Source organism: Phyllostomus hastatus, unplaced genomic scaffold (genome assembly GCF_019186645.2).
Source record: "Phyllostomus hastatus isolate PE091 unplaced genomic scaffold, TTU_PhHast_1.1 phas_scaffold_317, whole genome shotgun sequence".
NCBI classification, from domain to species: domain Eukaryota; kingdom Metazoa; phylum Chordata; class Mammalia; order Chiroptera; family Phyllostomidae; genus Phyllostomus; species Phyllostomus hastatus.
This window is the reverse complement of record NW_025334023.1, coordinates 13,293,089-13,309,254: the sequence shown is the minus strand read 5'-3', so window position 1 is coordinate 13,309,254 and position 16,166 is coordinate 13,293,089. Positions and strand designations below refer to the sequence as shown.

Below are 16,166 nucleotides of genomic sequence, written 5' to 3'. Positions count from 1 at the left end.
GTTTTAATGTACCTGTTTCTACTGATTAATTACATAATTAATAAGTATATTAATAATCAGGTAGTCTCATGTGACTATAAGCTCTAAGAACAAGGGTCTTGGTTTGTATCTTTAAAAACTTCATGTGCTGGCAGTAGAGGTAGTTATCTTGTGAATACTTAACAAATAGAAATGTACCTTTTAAATACATTTAATATGCAAAAAAATCTTATGTAATTCAAGTATATACCAAAAAGTAAATAGCAGGTGGTATTCATACTGGAGAGGATTGGCAGACCTTTATGATGTACTTGAAACAGTTGTTTGAAATTTCAAAAATTTATATGGAACCATAAACAACCCCGAATAGCTGCAGCAATTTTGAGAAAGAAGAACAAAGTAGGAGGGATCACAATACCTGATATCAAACTGTATTACAAGGCCACTGTAATCAAAACAGCCTGGTACTGGCATAAGAACAGACACATAGGCCAATGGAACAGAATAGAGAGCCCAGAAATAAACCCAAGTCTCTGTGGTCAATATTTGACAGAAGGGGCAGAAGCATAAAATGGAGTAAAAATAGCCTCTTCAACAAATGGTGTTGGGAGACCTGGACAGCTACATGTAAAAAAAAAAAGAAACTCGATCACCAACTTACACCATACACAAAAATAATTTAAAGGTGGACAAAAGACTTAAATGTAAGTCATAACACCATAAAAGTCCTAGAGGAAAACATAGGCAGGAAAATCTTAGATTTTCCACACAGCAGTATTTTAACCTATATGTCCCCTAGAGCAAGGGACATAAAGGAAAGAATAAACAAATGGGACCTCATCAAAATAAAAAGCTTCTGCACAGCTAAAGAAAATAGCATTGCAATGAAAAGAGAACCAACTGTATGGGAAAACATATTTGCCAGTGATACCTCAGACAAGGGTTTGATCTCCAAAATATATAAAGAACTCACATGAGTCCACTCCAGGAAGACAAACAACCCAGTAAAAAAAATGGGCAAAAGACCTAAACAGACACTTCTCCCAGGAGGACATACAGAGGGCCCAGAGACATGAAAAAATGCTTAGCATCACTAGTTATCAGAGACATGCAAATTAAAACCACAATGAGAGAGCACTTTACACTGGTGAGAATAGCCATCATAAACAAATGAACAAACAACAAGTGTTAGGATGTGGAGAAAAGGGAACCCTAGTGCACTGTTGGTGGGAATGCAAACTGGTGCAGCCACTGTGGAAAACAGGATGGAATTTCCTAAGAAAACTAAAAATGGATCTGCCTTCTGACCTGGCAATTCCACTGCTGGGATTATATCCTAAGACCCCTGAAACACCAATCCAAAAGAACCTCTGCATTCCGATATTCATAGCAGCACAGTTCACAATAACCAAATACTGGAAGCACCCCAAGTGCCCATCAGTAAACGAATGGCTCAAAAAAACAATGGCACATTTACATGATGAAGTACTATGCAGCAGAAAGAAAGAAGGAGCTCCTGCCCTTTGCAACAGCATGGATGGAACTGGAGAGCATTATGCCAAGTGAAATAAGCCAGGCAGTGAAAGACAAATACCAAATGATCTCACCTTTAAGTGGAACCTAATCAACAAAAGAAATGAGCAAAATATAACCAGAGACATGGAAATTAAGAACAAACAGACTGTAACCAGAGGGGAGGTGGGAGGGAATGATGGAGAGGGGGAAGGGTTTTCAGGAACAACTATAAAGGACACATGGGTGTAAAACCAAGGGGGGTGGAATCAGTGGAAGGAGGTGGAGATGGCTTGGGTGGGGTGGGAGTGGTGGGAGGGAAAGGCATACAACTGTACTTGAACAGCAATAAAAGATAAATAAAAAAATTGTTTGCAGAATTTTAATTCATGCATGGTATTGAATTATTTGAAATATTGTCACCTAACTAAAGCTACTGTAAAAAGGGAATTGTGATATAAAGTGATTCTTTTTTGCAGTTTTTAAATTGAGATATATGTGATTCATATAACATAATGGGTTTTATTATTCTGAACATTTCATATAAATTGGATCATGCAATATGTGGCCTTTTATGTTTTTCTCCACTTAGCATAATGCTTTCTAGTTCATCAATATTGTAGCATTTTTTTTATAACCAAATTATATTATCTTGTGTGGGCATACCATATTTTGATTATCCATTTACCCATTGATGAACATTTGAGTTGTTTACTCCTTCAAACCCACTAAGAGTAATACTGCTATGGACATTTGTGTACAAGTGTTTGTGTGAACATGTGTTTTCATTTCTCTTGCATAAATTCTGAGAAGAGTTGCTGGGTTGAATAATTATATATTTAACTTTTTGAGGAATTGCTAGACTGGTTTTCATAGCAGCTGCACCATTTTACATTCCCAACAGCAATGTGTAAAGGTTCCAATTTCTCCGTATTTTTGTCAACACTTGTTATTTTCAGGCTTTTAAAACACTTAATTAAAACATTTTATTGTAGTCATCCTTGTGGATGTTAAGTGGTATCTTTTGGTTTTTGATTTGTTTCCCTAATGATTAATGATGTTGAATATCTTTTTATGTGCTTATTGTCCATTTTATATCCTTGAAAAAATGTTCATATTCTTTGCCTATTTTAAAATTTGGTTCTTTTTATATTTGGGATGTTAGAAAAGTTCTTTACAAATTTCAAATACTAAATTCTTACATGATTTGCAGATACTTTCTTCCATCCTGTGGCTTGTCTTTTTACTTTTTTGATAGTGCCCTTTGATAAAAATGTTTGATTTTGTTTAATTTTTCTATTTTTCTTTGATTATGCTTTGGTATAATATCTAAGAAATCATTGACTAATCCAGGGTTGTACCAATTTATACCTAATCCTACTTCTAAGAGTTTTGTAGTTTTAGCTCTTTTGGGTTTGATGAATTTTCAGTTAATTTTTTGTATATGGTGTGAAGAGGTAAGATGGTAGGAAAATTAAGGATATTTTTGTTTTTCCTGTTCCTTTGAGGTTGACATGGACTACAACTCTATAATCTCTGTGTAATATGGAAATAGAGACTAGTGAGGGAGAAAAAGTTTTCCTGATGGCAGTCTGTAGTACTTCCTATTGTTCATTGACTGATAAATGGAAATGCTTGAGTCAAACATTCTTTCATCTAAATGGACCACTTAATCTAATCCAAAGAACTTTTTTTTTAGGTTCTCAATATAGCCTTTTAAATGTGTGAAGAGATAATACGTGGTTGCATGAGTATCAACAAGTAGTTATTTTTGTTCACAGAATAGTGTGCATGTTTCCATATCTTACATACTTTCTCATAATACTTTTCATATGTTGTTATTTACAGCTTCTATAATTACTTATAGAGTGCTCTTGTGTGTTTTCTTTGCTATGTTAAATACAACATATAGCAAGTATATAATAAAAAGATGCTGAACAAATGAAGGAGGATGAAATTTTCATGGGTGGTTTCTAATGTATTACCACACAGTCTTTTAGTATTTTTTTATATAAAGCAAGAGAAAGATTACTTTTGGAGTAATAGTCTTTGCTGTGAGTAGTGGTTGTTTGAACTTGTGTTTTCATGATGAATTAAATTTTTATTGGTTGAAAACATGAGGAATTATGGAAGTTGGGAAATAAGCTTCCAGAATTTGATTATGTAAAATTAAGGCAGTTTGACACCCTAAAATGTTTTTTTATTTTCATGACATACTTATTATTGGTATATTTGACTGAAAACAAGTAAGTTTAGCTAGTCAAATCTTGGGTTGTCTGCTTTTCTTTCTTTCTCTTATTATGGTTATTATTTGCTTGTCAGTGGTTAAATGTGAATTCCAGGGAGTCCTGGATTTTAGACTGTGTTATCTACATCTGATAGCACAATAATAAGGCCTTGCTTGCTAAGTACTTGTATGTTTTGTTATATGACATTGACAAAACATTTAAAGTTCAAATATAGTCAGAAATTAAGTACGTGACTATAATATGTTATATTGAAGGAGCTGAGCATTGATCTTGGGTGGCTTCTTCCTACTACCCACTTTAGCTATTTATGCTCTTTCTATCCTGGTCTTAGGACTCTGGTGAATTGCCTCTGCAAATTGAAATTAATTTTCTTTAGAAAACTAAATGGAGATAAATCTTAATTCATTTGTGTACCTAAAGACCCAAGAGTTTATCACTTTGTGTGACTATTTTTCTTGGAGAAGGCCTGAGTGGAAAAAGAATTATAAGACCAAATCATTTGTTATTTCATGTTATTTTAGTAAAATTCTCTAGGAAACTATATTAAAATAATTTTCTTGTTCTGTGAGCAAGAATAATGGGGGAAAGTTTCTGAGATTGACTTCTGTTTAACATGGAGCAGTACTGGCAAAAATCATGGTCAGAATCAGAAAGTGGAGTGGTAAGGGAGAATGATGAAAGACAAGAATGTAAAGATGAATGACGCTTGATTCTTACCTTAAAAGGAACTTGAGACCTAATAATGAGAATGTTCTAACGAATAATTGGAATATGTTGAAATAAATGTATAATACTTTTTTACGTAAAGTATCAAAGCATTATGGGCTGGAGTAATTAATTTTGAAGTAGGTTATTGATGGCTTCATAGAGGAGGTAACAGGAATTTTAAGGATGAATAGTGCTTTGCCAGATGGACAAAAGAGTTCCTCTTAAATTAGCACATGCTATGTGACATGGAAGCAAGAAGAAGCATTATGATTTGTTTGGGAAACACTTTACATAGTGCTATATGGTGGAATACAACGTATTAATGGGAGTAAGGACTGATGAGGCTGGAGAGGAATCCTGTAAGTGTCTTGTAGGGACAAGGGTCAATAGACTGGTCTCTTTAACCCTCTTTCTCAAATGTTCATTTTAGAATCCTCTTTCCTCCCGTGTATTAGCTGCTTTCCTAGCTTTAGGTGCCTATGTTATGTACTCTTTCATATTCCCAGGTAATTTGTGGTAGGGTTACTGAAAGGTATAGGAAGGAGAGATGCATAGTTCTGTTACCATTTGTGTGGGGCACTAGATAAGCTTTAGCACCTGAAATTCAGCTTCTGAATATTGATACACATGGTAGTTTTGGGTCACCGAACAAATAAAATCAGGTACTATGATCTTCTGGCTTTTGTGAGCTGCTCTGGAAATCAATTTTTTTTTTTTAGTTTCAAATTTATTAATGAACTTAAACTTTAAACTATCTTATCTGATGATCAGTATGACTAGAAAAAGTTTGGTAAACTAGTTGAAATCAATAAAATTCTTGGGGGTATGTTTGATTTTTATGATTTAACTATTGACATTTATCTGCAAAGGATACATTAATTATTAGTTATTCTTAGCTGTTTAAAGATGTATCTCTACCAAACAGGTATTAGTCTTGGGGAAATTAATATACTTATTAGCAATTATATATTGAGTGTTTATGATAACAGAGGTACTGTTTTGGGAAAGATTAAGAAATCCAAAAGTGAAATCACTGGTCACATCCTCAGTCTAGTAGGGAGGATGACATATACAGATAGCTGTATTTCCAGGCAAATGTGAGATATATTCACTGAAAATCAGAGGGGAGAGATACTGCTTTTGATAAGGGGGAGAACTGGGGCTTAAATGATAATCAGTGAGAAGTAGGCTTTTTAGATGGAGGAAAGAGTATGGGCAAACATTTGTAGGTAGGAAGGCTGGAACTCTGGGGAACAAAGGAGTTTGTGTTTAACTGTAGAGGATAAATAGGGTGCTTTGTGGCCAGGGGAAGGACAGGTTGTGTTTAAGTAGTAATAGTAATACAATTGGGGCAATTGTCTGAGGGCTAGATTGTGGACAGAATATGGATTTTAATCATATGACCTTTAGATATATATCACTCATATTTAGGTAGCTTTTGGCTATTATAGGTGAAGTTGGACCATATAGTTAGAGCTGATTTTCAGAATTGTGCTATATGTTTATTTTCTGCTGCCAGTGTAAAAATAGGGAAGGCAAGGAGTTTTGTTGATATTGAAGCTGAAAATTAAATTTTGCTGCTTTAAGTTTTTTATATTATTTGATTATTATAGACTGCATTAATACTGGCAATATATGAGGTTTGGAAATTTCTCAGTCTATAGATTGCACAGGAATTTTATAAAGTCTGAACAGAAATAATACATATCTCATTTTGACCTGAAGATAGATTTTCTTTAAATGTTAAAAGAAACTTTTCAGTCCTTAGTGTTGTTTAACACAATCTGCATGATGGGAATAATAGCTAAGATTTAAGGAACCCTTTCTGCTTTGAGCTCTTGACATGTGTTAACACAGTTAATCCTTACAAAAATTTACTGAATAGGTAGTCTTATTAACTCTGCTATACAGATACATAAACTGAGATACTACTAGTAAAAGCAAATAGAGAATAACTTTAACATTTAAATGTCAATTAAGGACCTTGAGTGGAAGTCTGTCAGTTTGGAGACTCTCCTAGTTCACAGAGAACCTTTAGGCAATGGGATGTAGTTAGGAGAAAATGTTTCTTTGAGTAATAAAATTTCTGTAAATGTGTAAGATTACATTTGGAAATGGCAACTTCTTGTACTTAAGTTGTTAACATGATTTCAGAGTAATAAGCCCTCAACTGGACTATGGGGTGCTGACCCCAGCCCTATATAAGCTTAGGAAAATCCGTTACTCATTTAAATTACTTATTTTGTAAATTGCCTCTCTGCTGTTTTGTGATGCTATATTTGTGCCCTTTTAACTTTTTGTTCTTGGCTTGGTGCTTTGGAAAATAAGATTAGGAACAGTTTCTCTGTGAGCTGTTGCTTCATTCTCTATTAGACTATTCCATTGACCAGTATATCATCATTTGAAAAACAATTTGAACTTACGTATATTACTGCCATTGGGAGTAAGGAGCAGCATTGGTTTTTGTGATTTTGTTTTAAGAGGAAATGGTCAACAAAATGAGTTTTGTTCTGTCTTCATTGGAGATAATGTGCATGATGTAAAATGTAAAAGTAACTGATAGTAAAAGACTTGATGTTATCCTTTTTGGTGAATGGGATGATGCTCCAACCAGCTGAGCCACCCATCCAGAGCTTACATTATTAGCCTTTTTAACCATTTTCCAAATGTTTGCTTTTCTGAATATTTCACTTCAGTCAGCCAGGTTGACAAAAGGATATTTATCTTCCTTTCAGGTTTGTCTACTTTGGGCATGTATGTTTGTGTCAGATGCCCTTGTTTGGTGAGGGACGACAGGACCCATTGCTCCATCTCTCGCCCCCCTTAATGAGCCATCACTGGCAAGCCATGGGTAGCATTGGTAATCAGATTGCTCCCCTATCACTCTGCAGAGGTGTTTTCTTTTTTCTTTTCTCTTTTCTCTTTTGTACTCTCATACAAGGTGGGGGGACCCAGAAAACCCTGGAATTTATTTAAAAAATTGTGTATTCCATGTTTAAACTTCAGTCACTTTCAAAGTACTCTCCATTTGATGCAGTACACATATCCACTGCCCAAAACAGTTTTTGAACTCATTGATTTTGATGCCTTTTAGTGCTTTTACCCATTTTGTTTGTTTGTTTGTTTCACCTCTTTCCACATCAGCAAAATGTTTTCCCTTTGAGGACTTTTTCATTGGGGAAACAAACAACCAACCAAAAAGTAAAAATTGCTGGGGGTGAGATCAGGTGAATAGGGAGGGTGGGGCATGGGGGTCATGCTCATTTTGGAAAAAAACTGCATAACACTCAGCCAGGTGTGGGCAGATGTGCTTGTAAATCACCCATCATGAAATGGGCCAATGTGTTGAAAAAGTTTTCAAAAAAAATTTTACTGAAGCTGAATGCAGCTTCCTACACTGCCACCAGCTGGCACATTGAAACAGATGGGTTCCTAGATCACTCATCTGGTGGGTGAAACCTGTACTACAAGGGAACCACCCATCATAAGATAATTGTGGTTTTTGGGGGTTTCCTCCTTTTGTATCATCTTGTGCATGTATCTTCTGAAAACAGGGACTCTGCTTTATTTACCTTGGTATCGCTGTTACCCAGAAAATAATCACTGGTGCATAATAGTTTCTTAGTAAATATTTAGTAAATCTTTGATGAAGATAATGGACTTTATATATTGGACTGGTGAACTATTTGGTTAACAGTTTTTTGTTGTATTTTTTAAATGTGAAGTTCTTGAATAGAATTTATCTCTATTTTGAAATGTTCACGTGATCTTGGTTTTTAGTTAGCTGGTTCACTTGATAAGTTTATGTGTTCATGCCAGGATTATGAATTTGATTCTTGAAAAAGAATGATGGTGGTGGTCCCTTAACTGTTATCACAGATTAAGCGACTTAGACTGGCTAATTGTCTTTCATTTGTTGGCAGTTGGTCATAATGGGAGATCAGTTGAAGTTATATAATGGAGCATCACTAATCCATCACCATATGCTCATTTGCACAGTAACATCATCTTAAAATTATTGGGTTAAGTGATGAGTTTATGAATTATTACCTCAAATCTCATTTTATCCCTTATTTTAATTTCATAGAACCATAGAAATCAAAGCATTATTTTTGTTTGCTTGTTAGAAGGACTGTGTTTCTTTGCACAGGGGCCATGCTAATCTTCCCTTTATCATTCCAGTTTTAGTGTATGTGCTGCCAAAGCGAGCTCTAGAAGGACTGTGTCTCTTGAAGTATATGTATACATTGACTGGATAGTCATGCATATATCTACTTGTTAATGCTAGCACTATGTCATAGGCCAAGGCTCCGTCAGTTCTGATTGTAACTGCTTACTCATTTTTGGCCTGTAACCTTTTGTTTACCCATGCGGTTATTAAGAGCAAAAAACAAAGTTTGCTTTTACTTGCAGTATATGTACATGTAGCAAGCTTTGAGTTGACTTGCCACATACAGTGTGAGCTGTCTTTCTCTTTGGTCATCTTTTTACCTTTTGTGAAATTGAATAAGCAACTAACTGGTGTAGTTTAGAATAATCTTTAGTCATACTCAATATGTAATTTTACCTAGGAAAGTTATTTTATAAGTTATTGATACCTTTTTTAACTGCTAAGTTTGTCTGTATTTTTTTTTTTTTATGTTTTTCAGAGAGAGGAGAAGGGAGGGAGAAAGAGAGGGAGAGAAACATTAATGTGTGGTTGCCCCTTGCACACACCCTACTGGGAACCTGACCAGCAACCCAGGCATGTGCCCTGACTGGGAATTGAACCTGCGACCTTTCGGTTCACAGTCCAACACTCACAGTCCACTGAGCCACACCAGCCAGGGCTATTTTTAGATAGCATTTTTGGAAAGAGAGGGACAGGATTTTGGAAAGGTATAGCATTTATATTAGGCAAGCAGAAAATAAAACTGATTTTATAATTGTAGTTCCTAGCTTAATTTCAGGTGAGCTGTCTTGGGGGAATTGGTTTAGTTTTGATAGATAAGGCCATTGTAAACGATTGTTGGTAAATGAATTGCTCTGCAATAAATTCGTATTTAAAAACTGCATGTTGAAAAGGATTATAGGATAGCTGCATTTGATTGTTTGATATGAAACTAAAGGAGAGATCTATTTGTTCTTCACATTATCACTTTGTCCTCTGTTTTTAAATTGGGAAGAAACAACCACATTATCCTTATTCCCAGTTGTACATTTCCTTTTAGAAGTAAAGCCAGCTGTGTAATGACTGAGAAGTTACAGTTTAGCTGGTAGTATTTCCTTCTTTATTTTTTCTTTTCTCAACATTAGCTTTTGTAACTTTTCTTTACAGAAATAATGTTAATTGTGTAGTTACCAGGTTTGGAATTTGTGTTACGTTTTAATTCGTGTAAGATTTTAGATTTGGTACAGTATAAACACTCATTTATTTTTGTTCTTCATATTCTTGCAACATATTGTTTTGAAATGGTGACAGACTTTACCAAGGCATTTTACTTTCAGGTGATATCTATAACATATACCAGAAACACTGCACAGCACATCTGAATATTGGTAAAGAACAACCTGCTGGCTTAAAATTTAGTTATAGAGTTTGTAACTGGCAGCTAAATTAGAAAGCTATTTATAAAGTAGCTTAGGAGGCTGAGACACTCTTGTCTAACTGCGGGAGAAAGTAATTTCTTCCTATGGGGAAAAAACCTTTTAAGAGAGAATCTTAAGCTGCTTCCTATTTTGGAGCCTGTACACTTACCCTAGAAGTACTTTTTCTTTGACTTTGTTATCAGAGTTTTGTTTTCTTAACTTAGCCAGTGACCAATCCAGAAGGTAGTCTAGCTTTTTGAGGTCTTTTTAAACAGTTTACCTATTCTGCTGATACTTAGGATGATTACTTCTTTGGGACAGATGACTGGAAAACTACTTTTTGTATTTCTTTCATGTAAAATCATATAGTCACCTAAAATCTGGTGAGTTGACTTAATTTGTTTTTTAACATTCTTGCCTTTTTTAAACTTTGCTATATAAATTAAATCTTGTGATTTCTGAGGTTCTTGGAGATGAAGATGCTCAAAACTCCTGAAACCTGTTCCTTGTGAACTTGGATTGCTTAATATGCCTTCCTAAATCTAGTCAACTTTAGTTAATTGTAGCCAGAATCAAGGTGATGCTAATGAGCAGAATATACTGTACCAGACATGAGATGATTACTGTCTGTTCTAGGAATTAGATTTGTGAGGGCTAAAAAGAGACAATGTGTGAATTTTAGAATAATTGATGACAAGACTCAGACCACTTGGAATGAAGAGATAGAGAATTGAGAGAAAATATGTATACCTTGTATGTCATTAGGCATCTCTAGTGGAAAGATTATTGTTTCAAAGTATCTAGTTCCAGCACAGCTACTCTTTCCCATTTAAATTTTTACCTTGGAGATAACAGACCACTCCTTGCTTGTCACAGGCTGTTGAAATAATCAGATGACTAAGGATTAAAAGAACTTTGCAAAATGTTTAAAAATTTGCATGTATAAAGATTTTGCCACACTTTTCAGATCAAGTGCAAGTAACTATGGTAACACTTTCCAGTTGAAGAAATTGGAGTTTATGAACCTTCTAAAGAAGATTTTGCAGAAGTCAGTGAGTTTGAAGTGGTTTCATAAAGTTTGAAGTGGTACTGGAAAGTGATGGAGGAATAGTCTGCTAAAATGAGGGATAAACTTACCAATAAAATATGGTCCTAAGTAAAACTAATAATTTCTATTATTGGTAATGGTGCTTTAAAGCTTACAAACTGTTCTATGTGTTTTACTATATATTGTTTTAACAATTTTTAATATTCCTATTTTTAAAATAGAGAAATTGAAACTGAGGGGCTAATTAACATGCCTGAAGTCATAATGGTACATATCAAATCTGGAATTTGATTTATATCCTTTGCTCATTCTGATGTCACTATCTAGTTATAGTTCAGTCCTAGCACATGGAAATAGATGGGGCCATATGGAAGTGATGATAGGAGAGCCTGGAGCATAACTTTTGTGCTGGTGAAATTAGCATCATCATTATTACTATTTGAAGCAGATTGGAGATGAATAGCACTTAGATAGACTATCAAATAAGTATGAGTAAGAGAAGAGTTTTAGGGAGAAATGAACTTGAAAGGAATAGAAAGAACTGCAAATCCCAGTTCTTTTGGAAAGTATCCAGTATTGCAGTGAAAGTAAAAGCTGATGTTCTCCAGTATTTGTCAGGTTTAGGGAGGGATCATACCTGAAAAGTAGTAGCATTTTAATTGTGTAGAAGGCTTATTTGAGGAGCCTTCATACAACAGCAAAAACATAAACTGGTGACAGCTTGGTATTGTAGAATGGAAGGAGAAAGGTGGTTTTCCTTGTTACTAGTCTAGACATTTTAAAATTTATATTGCATTTTCATAAACAACAGAAACATAAATTCTCTAAAAAATTCGAGGGATTCTTCAGATACCTATCTCAAGACAGAATGTGGATTTTGGAAATATATATGCTATTACCTACATACCTAAACTAAGATAGATAATTGCATGAAAGAATCACCTGTTTTATTCTTAGTCTTACTGTAGGTGGTATAGAGAAGCAGAAGTACTAAGTAAAAAAAACCACTGTAAATATTACATACTGTATGTGTTAGGTGTTAAATTCCTTGTTTCTAAATTCCTAGTAGCAGAGGTCTGGTTATCATAGTGCGTAATATTGAGAAACAGTTAAAGTCTGTATTGAGGGGAAATAAATTAACTGTACAGTGTATAAAGTAAGTTGTGATTATGTCAACTTTTGAAGAGAATCTTTCAAAATATTAAATGCTTTATAATATACTTAAGGTTGATGGCTTTTAAATAGTGAATCAAATGAAAACTTTATTTTGGAATTTAAATAAAATATGCCAAATATTCTATCATTGTAAACAGTTTTGAAAGGATTTTTTTTTCCTTCTCAGATTAACATTTTTTGATTGCCAAAGTTTGGATTTTTACATTTAAACTAGTGTGTTGCCTCCCCCCCAACACACATTTTGCTAACATTATTGAGGTATAATTTACATGGAATTTTTAGTTAAAAAGCTAACATCTTTACTTTAATTCTAACAGCTTAATAAAGCATATTTTTTAAAAAAAATCTCAAGATATTATGCCTTTTATGAAAGGCATTTGTCAGGATGAAATTAGGGTTTTGTTTTGTTTTTTTTTTTTAATGCCAAGAAATAGGCAAACATGGGTCATAAGGAATTTTTAAAGATAGTTGTGTTGTAATGAAATGTGTGAGGATAGAGTTTTTTTGTTATTGTTGAAATACTCATAGTGATTATTCTTTGTGGAAACTTAAAGGCTTATGTTTAAACTAATTAGGAAAAATACTTTTGGCTTTATTTCATGGTGATTTATTAATAATGTATTGCTCAAAATTTAAAGCTATGTAGATAGGTTATTATTTGGTGCTTCCTTTTTTGGCTATATGTGTTATTACTGTTTATAGCAGTTTGAAAAAAGATTTTTCAGAAATGACTTTCCACATGTTACCCAGTGCCTAAGAGGGCTGTCTTGATGCCTGCTTGCTACATGTGTGGCACTTAATGAACTGTAGTGTAACTGGCTGGTATCATTTTGACTTACTTAAGGTGAACAGATTGCTTTGACTTAATTATGAAGAGTAGAATTAATAACTTAGATAACCATGGTCCCTACTGTCTACATAAAACTAGAGACTTTACAGAATCACTAAGAGATTTCTTTTCAGTGTGACTTTGATTTGGTAAGGGTGAAGCAGATGTATATGAAATAGAATGAGTGTGATGTCTTCAAACTTCCCCACTATGTGGAGATGGTAGTTGATCATAGTGGTCAGTTGCATAGGCCTCCAGGCCACTGGTGACACACTACCATTGTTACTGTAATTTTTAAAAGTTTCTTTTATCCCAGACTCCTGATTATCAGGTATAAATAGCACCCTCCTCCAAACATATGCCCATTCCACACTTAACACCATCTGATATGTTCATTTGTTTACAGGTAGTCTCTCCCTACTAGTATATAAGCTTCATGGCGGCAGGAACTTTGTCCACTATTTTGTGTGTGTGTCTGTGTATCTTTACCGTATTTTGCCATGTATAATGCATACTTTTATGTCCAAATTTCTGAAGGAAAAAATAAAGGTGTGCATTATACATGGGCAGTACCAGAAATACCTTGTATCTGTTCTTGTGTTTTGTAATTTGTAAACACAGAATTTCTTATAATATGTTCAAAAACAAATGCAAAATTCCTTTATAATACAAAAAACAAGTATCTAAATATAAATAAATAATCAAATTAAATTAAAATGAAAGATTTTTTTTCCGTGAAAGTTTGGGCTAAAAACTGCACTTTATACACTAGGGCACATTGTACACAACAAAATACAGTGTGTGTGTGTGTGTGTGTGTGTGTGTGTATGCGTGTGTATTAATCTTCACCTGAGGACATGATTATTGATTTTAGAGAGTGTGGAGGGCAGTGGGGGAGAGAGGCAGAGAAAGAAACATCAATTGGCTGCATGCACCCTGGCTAGGACCGAGCCCATAACCCAAGCATGTGTCCTGACTGGGGATTGAACCCATGACCTTTTGGTTTATGGGATGATGCTCCAACCAGCTCAGCAACACCAGCCAGGGCCACTATCGTATATTTCTAACTCCTAAGACAATTTGGCATATTATATAGTATGCATTGAATATTGTTGAATGAAAAGGGTTTCTGTTTGTACTGAGGTTTGGAAAGCTGTCGGAAGATAGAATATAGAGAATCTGATGTTCTAATTGCTTTGGGGATGTAAAACTTGTTTTTTTGAGTGTGGTAGACTCTGGCAGAGAGACTAACTGCAATCCACTGTTCAGAGAAACCATGAAAATTGTTTTGGATTCCTAATTTTTAGACTTGAGCTTGGCTGTTACATAATAACGTTAACCTAGCTATGGGGAGGACTTTTTTGCCTGTTATTTTCTCTTTTCTCCCCAAACCTTATGAGTGGATAAATGGGCTTTTATTTCACCTATATATCTACAAATATTTATACCATCATATCAACACATGTACAAGGTACCATGCCACACACTGTGGAAGCTAACAGACTATTCCTTGATTTTTTTGAACAGAATAAAGAATGAATCTGGATTGCTTAAAACAAGAAATGGGATGTTTAGGTCACAGTGAGATTATGTTCCTAGTTTTTAAGCATGAGATATTTTTGGACGTAGAGGTGAAAATTTCTAGTATCTCCAACTCTTCAGAAGACCTTAGATTGACTTTCAGAGAAGAAAGTTGAAAATCATTTGTATAGAGGATATGTTGAAGTTTAGTAGATTAGATGATTTTCTCAGGATTAAATGCATGTTTAGGAAGTGCTGTATTCTGGAAAAGAACCAAAATATAGTGCTCATAGAAGGAAAAATGCAAATACACCAGGAGTAGATGATGGTAGTATATTAATTCCTTTGTTACATGTAGACTTTTATTAGGTCACTTATAACTAGGGTGGCATGTAATTTACTCCAAACTGGGTCACTTTTGAGAGTGAAAGGATGAACTATCTGAATGGGACAACAGGTGTAAAAGGACTATTTCAGGAAAACTAGGACACTTGATCACCCCCTATTAATAACATACTTTTCTCCAGACTTAGTTCTAATTCCTTGAACCACTCACAGAGCCTGTCAAGCTTTAATTCCTGTATCCTGGTCTTGTTGGAATGAAAGAATTTTACCATTTTTTTCTGTGTACCACCTCCCCCTCCTCCCCAGTTTCTGGTTTATAGTATGTGGAGGTAACTACAGTACTCACAATGTATCGTTAGTGAGACATACACACACACATACAGTCTGTCCAAAAAAAGTCCAGCCATTGTTAATAAAATGAAAACATCGATGTAACCTGGCAACCAAGGAGAGTAGACTATAATGCGCCTGTGTGAACAATGGCAGTAGCCACCATGGAGTGAGCATGTGTACTGTGTGGCCATCACATGCAAAATGACTGAGTGAATAGAGCAACGAATCTGCATGAACTTTTGCCTTAAGTTTGAACATTCCTCCACAGAAACTATTAGGATGATTCAGAAGGCCACAGCTATGGGCAACTGGTGATTGGCAACTTCATCACTACAACGCACCTGCTCATGCATCATGTCTCTTGCAGAGCTTTTGGCAAAACATCAAATCACCCAGGTGACTCAGCCTCCATACAGCCCAGATTTGGCACCCTGTGACTTCTGGCTTTCTCAAAACTAAAACCACTTTTGAAAGGGAAGAGATTTCAGACTATCAATGAGATTCAAGAAAATATGACAGGGCAGCCAATGGTGATTGGGAGAACTATGTGAGGTGCCAAGGTGCCTACTTTAAAAGGGACTAAGATGCCATTGTCCATCCTATATGCAGTGTTTCTTGTATCTTCTTCAATAAATGTCACTATTTTTCATAGTACATGTCTGGATATTTTGTGGAAAACAGGTTTTGTATGTTTCTGATCCAGTGTTAGGTTGTTTTTGCGAAACCTGGTTGTATCTCCTTAACTGGGTTCATAAACTATTAGTAAGTTCTTAGAATGTAATATTAAAAAAAGGAGAATTTGTAATTTTGACACTTTTTTAATTGACTTTTTTAGAAAGAGAGGAAGAGTGAGAGAGAAACAGCAATTTATTGTTCCACTTACTTATGCATTCATAGG

The 16,166-nt window shown here is 34.8% G+C and overlaps 1 protein-coding gene and 1 non-coding gene across 13 annotated transcripts in view; one reads left to right on the top strand and one right to left on the bottom strand.

Annotated features, from left to right (window-relative positions):
* Positions 1 to 16,166, top strand: part of PICALM (phosphatidylinositol binding clathrin assembly protein) — a 122,107-nt gene that overhangs the window by 12,680 nt on the left and 93,261 nt on the right. The window lies entirely within an intron of this gene.
* On the bottom strand, positions 8,554 to 8,660 carry LOC123805669. The gene has a single exon (XR_006783333.1). It is a non-coding gene; the product is annotated as a U6 spliceosomal RNA (small nuclear RNA).